Below are 11,015 nucleotides of genomic sequence, written 5' to 3' on the forward strand. Positions count from 1 at the left end.
ATAGCATACAAGTGAATGAAAGTAGTCACAAGATGACTCTACCTACTAGCTTGGGGATGGAATGTTTGCTCCAATTCATCTAGAGTGAGGGATGGTAGTTGTGATAGGTTGACTCTCCTCGTACCGGTAATATATATATATAAGAAATGGGAGTAAATGTGTGCTTAAATATTAAAAAATACTAAGGTATAATAGGGAGCTGGCCTATAATTTTTCTAACTTTACTAAGCATATATGGGATACAATTACACACACATACAAAAGACCTTGTCTTAGAGGAAAGTCCTTGATCTCTCAATCTGTCTAACATGTTGAAGCCAATGTTCTGAGGGCTGAAATTGAAACCTACCAACTGTCTTAGAATGAATTTTGTTATAGCATAACTTTTGTTGACCAACACTCATTGATTGAGGACAAGAGATAGCTTGAGTTTGGGGGTGTTAAACCTATGAAAAGGGTATATTTCATGTCTTTTTACTAAAGTTATTGAATGTCCTTAAGCCCATTTAGTTACATTTAGTTGCATATAGCTTATTCATTTGCATATGGTGGATTTTATTGTCTTATTTCATTCATTGGTGAAATTGGTACTACTTGAGAAGGGTTTGTTTCAATGTGTGATGTGTAGATAACTTAAGGTGAACTGCTTGTAGAGGATGATTATGATGCATTGAAAGGAGCAGCATTTCTACGTGCACTAGAAGATAAACGAGGAAGATATTTATTAGAAGTAGCCCACATGTGACACCTTGCCAACTGTGCCCCACAAGTGAAGGATATATTCCCTTAAGAATTAGGGCACAAAACCCTAGGATCCCCCACAATATAAAGAAAAAGACACCAGATTTATGGAGAAAGAGAAAATGTGAGATAAGAAAGAGAAAAGTTAAAAGCATCCATTCTTCCTTCTTCTTTTATTCATCGTGGTAGCCTCTATTTCTGAAAGTTCAAGGGGATAAAGCTTGTTGGCCTTTGAGAGAAGCAGTAACGCTTGAGGTGGTTCACGGCAGTCCACGACAGTTTTTGGCTTGGAAGTCTTCTGTTGCCTTTGTTGCTTGTTACTTTTTCCATCTTTTTTTCGAAATGGGTTGTACTAAATGAATGATATTGAATTGTTTTCATCCAGCCATGAACTAACTTAAGTTGGCTTGGGTTTATTTTGGATGACTATGTCTTTAATTTAATGAATGTTATAATATTTCCAGTCTATATGCATGCTTTGTTCACTATTTTATTGCTTAGATTTATAAGAGCTTTCGAGAGTTAGCCTTTATCTATGCTTGATGCTTGATATCGAGAGAGTTAAGCTTAGATCTACGTGAATAATGGAGTGGAGCTAGGTAGAAAAGCTCTAACTCACCTTGGAGATAAGGATAAAGTTTCAACGACTAAAAGGAGTAGAGCTTATTCGATAGTATATGTTAGGGTTCACGCTGAGAAGTATTGCCTTAGCATATTCACTTTCATGTTTCTTACTAAAGATAGCTTAGAAACAACATAGAAAACTCTGTTGAGTATTGTATTAACTGAAAATCAATAATATTCATTAAGGGAAAGGCATAGGATTCCAATTTAGACCTAGCCCTTTTAGCCTTATTAAAAGTTTTACATGTGAGGTCAGACTGTTGTCCTATCTTGTGCACAGTTTCTCATCACAAAATTTTGCTAGAGCATTTCTTATTTTACTTTTTGCTATAGTATTTCACCTATCTTAGTTTTACCTCATCATTTCTGAAAAATTTTCATATCATTTTATATTCATTAGTTTATATTTTAGGTGCTTAAAGTTTACTTGAATTTCCTCCAATTCATGTGGAGATGGTACTCACTCATCACTTTATTACTTGTTCGACGTGTATACTTGCACAGTTTGTGTTTCAATTTTAGTACACTCACATACGCAACATGTATGCATGGATTGAGCCAAGTAAAGATGTGAATGAATAAGTCATGCATGAATATCATATATTATATGTATAAATGATAGCATATAATGCTCAAGCATAGTCTAAATAAGTCAAGATTATTTTGCTGACATGTAATGCATAAATAAGTAGATAAGTAATAAAATAAGGTGACTCCCTTAGAATCAACAAGGTAGAACGTCCCTGGAGTGATCATGTGTTGAAGAAGTCTGGTCTTGGGCATAATCGCATAAACATTTTATAATTATTTTGATTTGGTCCATCATCAATGCGTGTTGTTTAATTTATTTAAAATTTCAATTTGTAATTTCATGTTTGTTCAATTTAGACTTTAAAATTATATTTTTATTAAAATTAACCAATAATTATTTATATTTTTGTAATTTATTCCAAATTATTTACAATTACAAATTACAGTATATCTTTCATGAATGGCGAAAAATAATTAACCCAAAAATGACATGACCTGAGCTCAATCCGTACCTGGCAAGATCCGACCTGAATTTTGTTTGTCAATGATATGACTCGATCTAAACGAGATCCAACTGAAGTCCATCCAAACCTAAATTAACCTGGAATTTAACTAATTCAAACATAAACCGTTTTGACCTGAACTTACATTGATCCGAATTGAAATTAACCCGATCTGAACATAAATTAACCCAATCCAAACCCGAACTGATTTGACCCAAACCCGACCTGATCCGAGTTGAACAATAAAATTGACCTAACATTACGTATATCCAATTTGACCTAATGTGACAGGATCCAACTAAAATTTGAACGATTACCTGATTTTACATCCCTAGGAAAACGCCAAGTCATGGTCAGACCATCCTAAAAAGTGATCATCAAACTCATTTACATCAAGTTCATTTCGATCATGCAGAAGCATGATTATGTTGGAGAGTTTGACATAAAAGTGATCATCAAGTTCATTTACATCGAGTTCATTTCGGTCATGCAGAAGCATGGTTATGTTGGAGAGTTTATGCCGATGATCACAACTGATAAAATCCATCAGTCCCCGATATAACATAGGAGTGAAGAAGATAAACATTAGTGCATGGTTATGTTGGAGAGTTCAAGTATGTCGATGATCACAACTGATAAACTCCATCAGTCCCCGGTATAATATAGGAGGGAAAGATATAACTCAAACATTAGTGATCATTTATTTAGTTTATCCTAAAAAAATATCATTGTCCGTGTTTAAAATGATAATCAGATATATACATAGATGGAAGCTGATATTCACTAGAAAGCAAAATAAATTACATCTTGAAACTATGGCATCTAATAAATAATTAAACACCAATACCAAGTTGCAACTTCTACAAAACCTTCTCTTTATGCAACATAAAAAAAATGTAGATTACACGAATTTATGGCACAAAACAGAGGCATATCCCATATCTTAAAATTACAGAACATATGAAGTTTATTTATCAATCACAAAATTACGCCAAATAAACGAAATCCCTTTAATGCTCTTATTCAGTTTCTAAAAGATTAGATATAACAAATTTATGTGATTCAAACTTTTGGTATAGAAAAAATGGCCAGAGGTAAACCCAGTAATCAACTGAGTTTTGTGAATTCAGATTTCGTGTGCCAACTGGGGTATTTGCAACTCCCCATAATCATCCACAAGAACCTGCTTCATAAATTTCAAGTTGGTCAATCCCATTCATCCAATATAATTTTGGGTCAGGAGAATAAGGAGTGATTGGTTCAAATTACCTAGTATCTCTCACCACGGTAAGCGTATTCAACATGTAATTGCTTAGATTCCCCCGGGCAAGGGTCGCAGAAGCCCATAATGCCCGACTTCTTTATTCCGTCAAGAAGCTGCATCAAAACATAAACCCCGTTCATTCTACTGGGATCTATCAACTGTTGATTTTTCAGATGCATATGCCGAAATTCTTGAGTTATTGAACAGTTAAAATAGGTAACTATCACAGCAAAACTGATGACTTAAGATCACAGTCGACAAACAGAAACAAACCTTAAGCTGCCCTGAATCTTTAACGAGGAAATTAAGAGGTAATGTTACATCCAACACTTGCAAGGCTAATTCATCATTTGTTTCTGTGAGCTCATCCCCTTTCTTTAAAGCTTTACAACTTCCATAAATCGCCTTAGTAATAACTAGTCCACCTGTTTCCTGTTGGCCACATTCTCTAACAAATGCTGAGCTTTCGAGGCTACTTTCCTAGCCTCTCGAACCTTTATACACATCAAGTAAAATATATTCTCAAATTGTTTGAACAAGACTCGGATGCTTATAAAAGTAGTGTGCAACATCAATGTTTAATCTCAAAATTCTTAAAGGTCATCACCTTTCCGGTGAAACATTAAGAAATTCATTCACCAAAGCATGAGAATATAAAATAAGGACTAAAGGGCATATAAAATAAGGAATACCCAACACATTCATGAAAACATACCTCGCTGGCAGTACTTTCCATATTTTCTAAGGTCTTCTGCTTTCCCTCTTAAGGTAATATGGTTTAAAAAATATTTCTGCATGTGTATATATAAGGGTAGTCATCACAAATAAATATAACTACAAAAAGAAAAGGAAGATATAGACACATCCAGTTTTATCCAATGCAGATGATATTTAGCTTGAACTGGGCAAAAACTAACTTTTAAATAATAGATTTCATTCAAAGAACTAAAGAGTATGTATGCAACTAACATCCAAATAATCCGGCTTAATTTATCTAACCTGAAATGGGATTAAAAGAGACCAAGATATTCAAGCAGTAGAAACAATTGGACTGAACTGTAAAGAGAAGCGGAAGAGGTTACCTTGAGTACGAAGTAAATTGATGTTGGAACTACGAATGCTCCAGTAGCTAATGCATAATTAAAATGACAGGAAACCAAAACCTACATACAACACACAAAAGCAACAGATTAAATGCAGGAATTGTAATCAATATGAAAGATCAATATCTATTAAATAATTTCCAATAGGAAAAAATAAATTTCTAAAATTCTTCCTTGCATTAAGTCTACAATTTCTTTACTAACACCATGCTTACAGGCAACATCATATAGCTAACAGTTATTACACTTCAATATGTGGATCTAAAAGTTCAACTGTATGCACGTTTTGGTGCAAAACAAAATTATGATTTCCCAATGATATACTAATCAAGTGTATACCATTCGAATCTAATTCAACATGAAGAAAACTCCATGCCATATGCACTTGTAAGTATCTTTTAGTTTCTACCAAAAGTTGACAACCGAAGAAATTTTTCTAAATTATAATATCATAAGAAGTTTTATAGCATGGTTCATGGTGCATTTTTCAAACATTTCATTTCTGAGAACTGAAAATAATGCAAGGATAGACAATTTTATCCTATACGAAATTCTTCAAGCATTAATCCCATTCCAGAAGAAGTAGAACAAAGAAGTACCACAAGTCAATTTCAAATGAAAAAAAAAAGCCATATATAAAAGGCAAATCCATGCCTAAAATATAAATAACCTTGGAAACAAGTCAGAGGATATGATATTCTTACAGGAATAATTAACTTTTGGCTTCCACGGTGCAATTCAAATCTCCAAACGATGCCCTGGGCAACAAAAGAAAAGATTCAAATACCCATGTTATTTTTACCCTATATGACAATATCATCATCTTCATACATAAAAAGCATAACCTAAACATGTCAATATAACAAGATAGTGCCACAAAATGGTAACCCTTGGTTGGGTGCAGGAGCACAACATTCCAAATAGCTATATTTACGAATGAGTGAGATTTTACCAAAATATGGCATTACAATGTGTGAAACACATGCAATTACCCGAATTCCAATTGTATAAAGCATGTGAACAGTACTAAGATCCGACATTTTCCTCCCACCTCCAACTTCAACCTCAAGAGCAGTGCTGGAAAAAGAAAAAAAATAGTTGTCAGTGCAGACCCATAGGCTTAGTGGCCACTGTTCAATCTAACTAAAAATATTTACTCAATTTAAGATGCAAATTTGATATTTTGATTTCTTCCAAGGTGCCACAGCTAAATGACAGCACTAAACAACCTCATACAAAGAGTAGAGAAACATGCCATCCTAAACATTGCACAAGATTTTTATCTAAAAAGGTACAATATCTTTCATTTATCAGCATTGCCTCACTTATTTATCATCCGTATTGGTTGTGCAAACATACCTTCCAAATCTGCCTACAATACGACCTTGAGATTTTGAGGAAAAACGACAAGTATAACGAGCAGATACCCAAAAGAATGTGTGCCAAACTTCAATTCTCAACATGAATAAAAGTATTAAAAAAAATACAGCTGGGATCATACTGGCAAAAAGAAATAAACAAAACATAAGGTTTTGAATAGAAGGTGTAGACAGAAAGGCAAGAATGCTGCTTTACAAGTACAGAACAATGATATGTATCAATAGAATTCGCTAAAGACAGTCCATTTGTCTTGTCTCCATAAGAGGCTGAAAAAGCAAATCTTAATAGCTGAATCAATATGCCCACTGATTATAACTCCAAATTCCATCAGCTTTTGCACAAAATTTCAAAGTTATTTCCATTCAAACTCAAGCTCTAGTGCACAAATGGACCAAAGATCACAATGTTTCGCTAGAAATTCAAGGATGATTATTGATTATTTTGAGCCAAGAATGTAAAAAACTAATGTACCTTTAAGGGTCTACCCTAGACCATGAACGGAACAAATTAAGTAATATAATTGCACACGTCTTTTGGTGTATCAAAGATAGCTTCTAGATCCATCAGGATATCCTTTTCGTTAGTTATTCTGCCATCAATTTGGAAACCTAAATGGTGAAAAATGACTTACCTTCACATCTCCACCAGCAGACATTTTTTCGTCTTTCATTTTCCATCCAACCCCAATAGATAACTCTGGAACTAGAACAAGTACTATATGTAGAACTGGAGAAGAGCAAAAACAAAGTGATTGAGATTAGAAGCCTCAACAAACAGAGCTGAAAAAACTAAGAGTTAGCATTTCACTATGAAGCATGATTAACCAGAATAATTAAAAATAAAAGTAGCATACATTTCCACTTGCTGCATCAGAGAGTTGACGAGTCCAGGAATTTGAAATATTAATCGAACCATTATGTAAAGATTTTGCAATTGCCATTGTAGCGGTGTAGTGTAATGATAACTGACTGGAAGGAAGAAAAAAAGGAGAGATGATATACAGAGTAAAACTACTATGGGTAAACAAACAGAGGTAAAACCCAAATGCCTACCGTGTTGTCTGCACACCTATAAGACTACGTAAGCCAAGCGATTCTATAAGCTCTATGGAAGAACCTGAAGAAATCTGATGCCTAAATACAGCCGAGGCAACCCCGCCACCAGAATTTTCTGACTCCCAATTTCCACCAATGGCAATAGTATTCCGTCTAGACAATTGAGACTGAACACTAGTCAGCCATTCTGAAATATTAAGAAAAACAAATATTCAACATGCTATATTAATGTAATGCCAATGTAAAAGGACTAATAAGCATTCGACCAAAACAATCAAATTAAGAATAACACAAAAAACGGGGCCAATACCCTTCCATAATGACATCACCGTCTAGATACTGAGGCAGAGACAAATTAGCAACAATTGAACCCGAAGGTAGAAAATGGGACATCTTTTGTTGTTCCTTCATGCGTCTTAACTTCTCAAGCAGTTCTTTTCTCTTCCACTTTGTTCAACTTTGGGCCAACCTCTAATCCAGAATTCAAACCTTCCATACCATAAATATCGTATATTTGCCTCTTGCTTTCATCAGATAATATTTCGTATGCTTCACATATCCTTTGGAAATTCTCCGTAGCAATTTCCTTCATCTAAGAATAGGGGGGAAAAGAAGCTAACTGTTTAAGCAAAAGTTGGAATTAAAAATTTAATTTAAAGAAAACTTGTTGAATGAGAAAGACTTACATGAGGAGCTTGGTATTTGTCAGGGTGATAAACTTGAGCCCATTGCCGATAAGCTCTTCGGATTTCTTCATCGGAGGCGTCCAGCGACAGGTTTAACAGTGCGTACAGTTCTCTAGTTGGAGGTCCGCCGGCGTCGTCTTCCTTCATTTTATTTTTCGCTTTAATTTTGACATCAGAAGATAGAAGCTTAGGGATCTATTCTCTTTTAAATGGAATTTTGTTTTTTATTCCTTTGTGGTACAGTTTTATGATGTATTATTGTGGAGGGGTTAGGGGGTTTTGGATTATGGTAGACCGAAGAACCAGTGTGGGTTTGGGGTTTATAAAATTGCCATTTGGTGTTCGGACTGGAAAATTTTACTCTACATGCTATTATCAATTAGGGCTGTGTACGCTATATTTTATTTTTTGGAAAATGTGAGAGAAAAAATTATCTATCTCAACGGAATTATTTTTTAATTTAGTATGATTATTATAGTATTCACGTCCGAATCATACGATATTTAAAAAGACGACACGAGTATTCTACAAGAGAATAAAGTAGGAGAATAAATAAAATATATTGTCATCCTCATGTCTTTTATGAATATACATAATGTCGAAACGGTTTTTTTTCGGGATAAGATTTTGAAAACCACACATTTTTAATTTATTTCTCTTGATTAATTTTCAATTTAAAAAAAATAAATGTGATTTAAAAAAACCTCTCATTTTGAAAATTTGGCAATTCCTTTACGATAGAAAAATATGGTTTGAAGAGTCGACACCAATCTTTGATTAGGGTGTGATTGAGCACCCAAAAAAGTATATTTGTCATTTTAATAAAATATTAATTTTAATTAAAAAGACAATTTTGTGGTCTGCATTACCAAAAATTGAGTTCGGGAGTCGGTTACGTGTGGGGAAGGATTAGCACCCCCACAACGCCCTAAATCGGTACCTAGTCGATTAATTAATTGTCTTTGCCATAAAATATACAAATTCAAGTCTAATTTAATTTAAGATCCCCAAAATAATAGTTTTTAAATTTTGGATGTATATTTGTCATTTTAATAAAATATTAATTTTAATTAAAAAGACAATTTTGTGGTCTGCATTACCAAAAATTGAGTTCGGGAGTCGGTTACGTGTAGGGAAGGATTAGCACCCCACAACGCCCTTTGGATGAATATATAATACTAAATTATTTCCAATCGAGAAGAACTGATCTATCATACCTTGAATCAATCAATTCTACTCCAATCAAAATAAAAAAATATTAAAATTTCATTCTAAATTTCAAAATAATAACACCCAAAATCATTTTTAGAGATAAAATAAAAATATTTAATTATTTATGATCGAACATTATTTTGAAAACCCTTTGAAAACACATACAAAAGTAAAAAAAAACTATCAAGCAATTGATTAGTTATTTATTTTTACCAATATTTAATGAGAATAAGGATATTCAATTAATTAAATATCAAGAGACGAGACCATAGATTCGATCTAACTGTCTTTTCTCGATGAATTTAATTAAAAGAATACAATCTTTTCCTCAATCTCCAAATTTTATAAAATGGATTCGATTTAATTGGTGTCACTTGACGGGATAGACTTTCATTTTAAAATTATCGAAAGTACTTTCTTATCCGTTAAGACAGTTACTTTACAACAATATTAAAATGCGAATATTACCCTTAATCATTATTTGACTCGAGTCCAGTGATGCTGATGAGGGTATCATGCAATACTTATCAGGACTAAAATGAATTCAAATGCAATCAACATACGCAAAATTAGAATAAAATAGAATTAAAATATAAGTTATTATATTATGCCAAAATTAAAATAAATATATAAGGGACTAAAATTAATGCGCATAAAGTACAGAGATAAAATTATAAATATATAACTTACAATTAGGGACCGAAATGAAATTTGCATGAAAGTTAGGAGCTACAACCAGAAACTAAAAAACTTAAGGACCCAAGTTGAATGATTCAAATCTCAAAGGTTTAGCCAAAGCATTTACCCCTCCCTATGTAAAACACAGCTTTACAACTATTGAAACAATTCTGTTTTGACGAATAAATATATATATATTATTTTAAACATAAACTAAACCCTAGCTTTAATTTATTTCCCTTTTTTATTTTAAAGTTTTCCCATGTACAGCTTCTCTCCTTCTTCAGCTTCCCTCTTTCACTTGTTCGGTCAAGAACACTAAAGAGATTCCAAAGCTTCCCAAGCTCGCACGATCTCACTTAAGCTACAATCATCGTTTGAAGCCCCAAGCCCTATATCCGGCTACCATACCCAACGATCCCATCATTCTCCTTACTTTTTTTTATTTTTTTAAGTTTCAATTTTTCATGATTAATCTAACTCCTCCTATTTCCAGTGGTCAGTAACAACAACGACTCTCGATTACACTAGAACACTCAGATCGAGCCGTAAATCGAACATGCAAGGGTTCACTCGAGACTCTTTTTTTTTTTTAAGGTAAATGATATCCCCTATTCTTTACATAATATATTTATTAAGAATGAAAATTGATATGACTCTGTTGATTTTAAGAAAAATAAAGAAAACAATGTTTAAAGAAAATACTGTGTTAGCACTGTGTTGTGAATAAGTGAATTAAAAATCTTTGTATTGCTTTATTTTTCTGAAATAAAAAAAAAACTCTTACATAGATTATTTTTTATTGAAGATTCGGGAAGAACATTTGGGTTCTGTTCTTTTAATCGAGGGAAATGAACAAACTTACACTAATTTTTTTTTGTGTTACAAATAATACAAACATGCATATAAAAAGAAACTGGAAAATAAAGAGAAAACCAAATAATAATACCTCGAATCCCTGGTATTTTTATTGCTTTCTCGGCTTTTTAATACAATATTTATATTCCTATTACACTGATTTTTTTTTTCTTTCTGAATCTCCCTTTTTCTCCCATTCCCCGTTGAAATTTCCCCTATTTATGGTTGTTTCGAATCCACTTTTTCTTCAATTAGTGCTGGAGCATGTATCTTTAATCCCGTAATTTTCGGGATTTGCTTTTTTTTTCAAAGGTTTAGGTAAACTTAATCTTTTGTGTTGACATTGGTTTCAATCCAGTCACATTTGCTGAGATGGCCAG

General features: G+C 33.1%; 1 pseudogene; it reads right to left on the reverse strand.

Annotated features, from left to right (window-relative positions):
* Positions 1-3,386: 3,386 nt before the first annotated feature.
* LOC120172317 lies at positions 3,387-8,163 on the reverse strand (annotated as a pseudogene).
* Between the last annotated feature and the right edge of the window lie 2,852 nt (positions 8,164-11,015).

This window comes from Hibiscus syriacus, unplaced genomic scaffold, assembly GCF_006381635.1.
Source record: "Hibiscus syriacus cultivar Baekdansim isolate YM2019G1 unplaced genomic scaffold, ASM638163v2 tig00111848_pilon, whole genome shotgun sequence".
NCBI lineage: Eukaryota > Viridiplantae > Streptophyta > Magnoliopsida > Malvales > Malvaceae > Hibiscus > Hibiscus syriacus.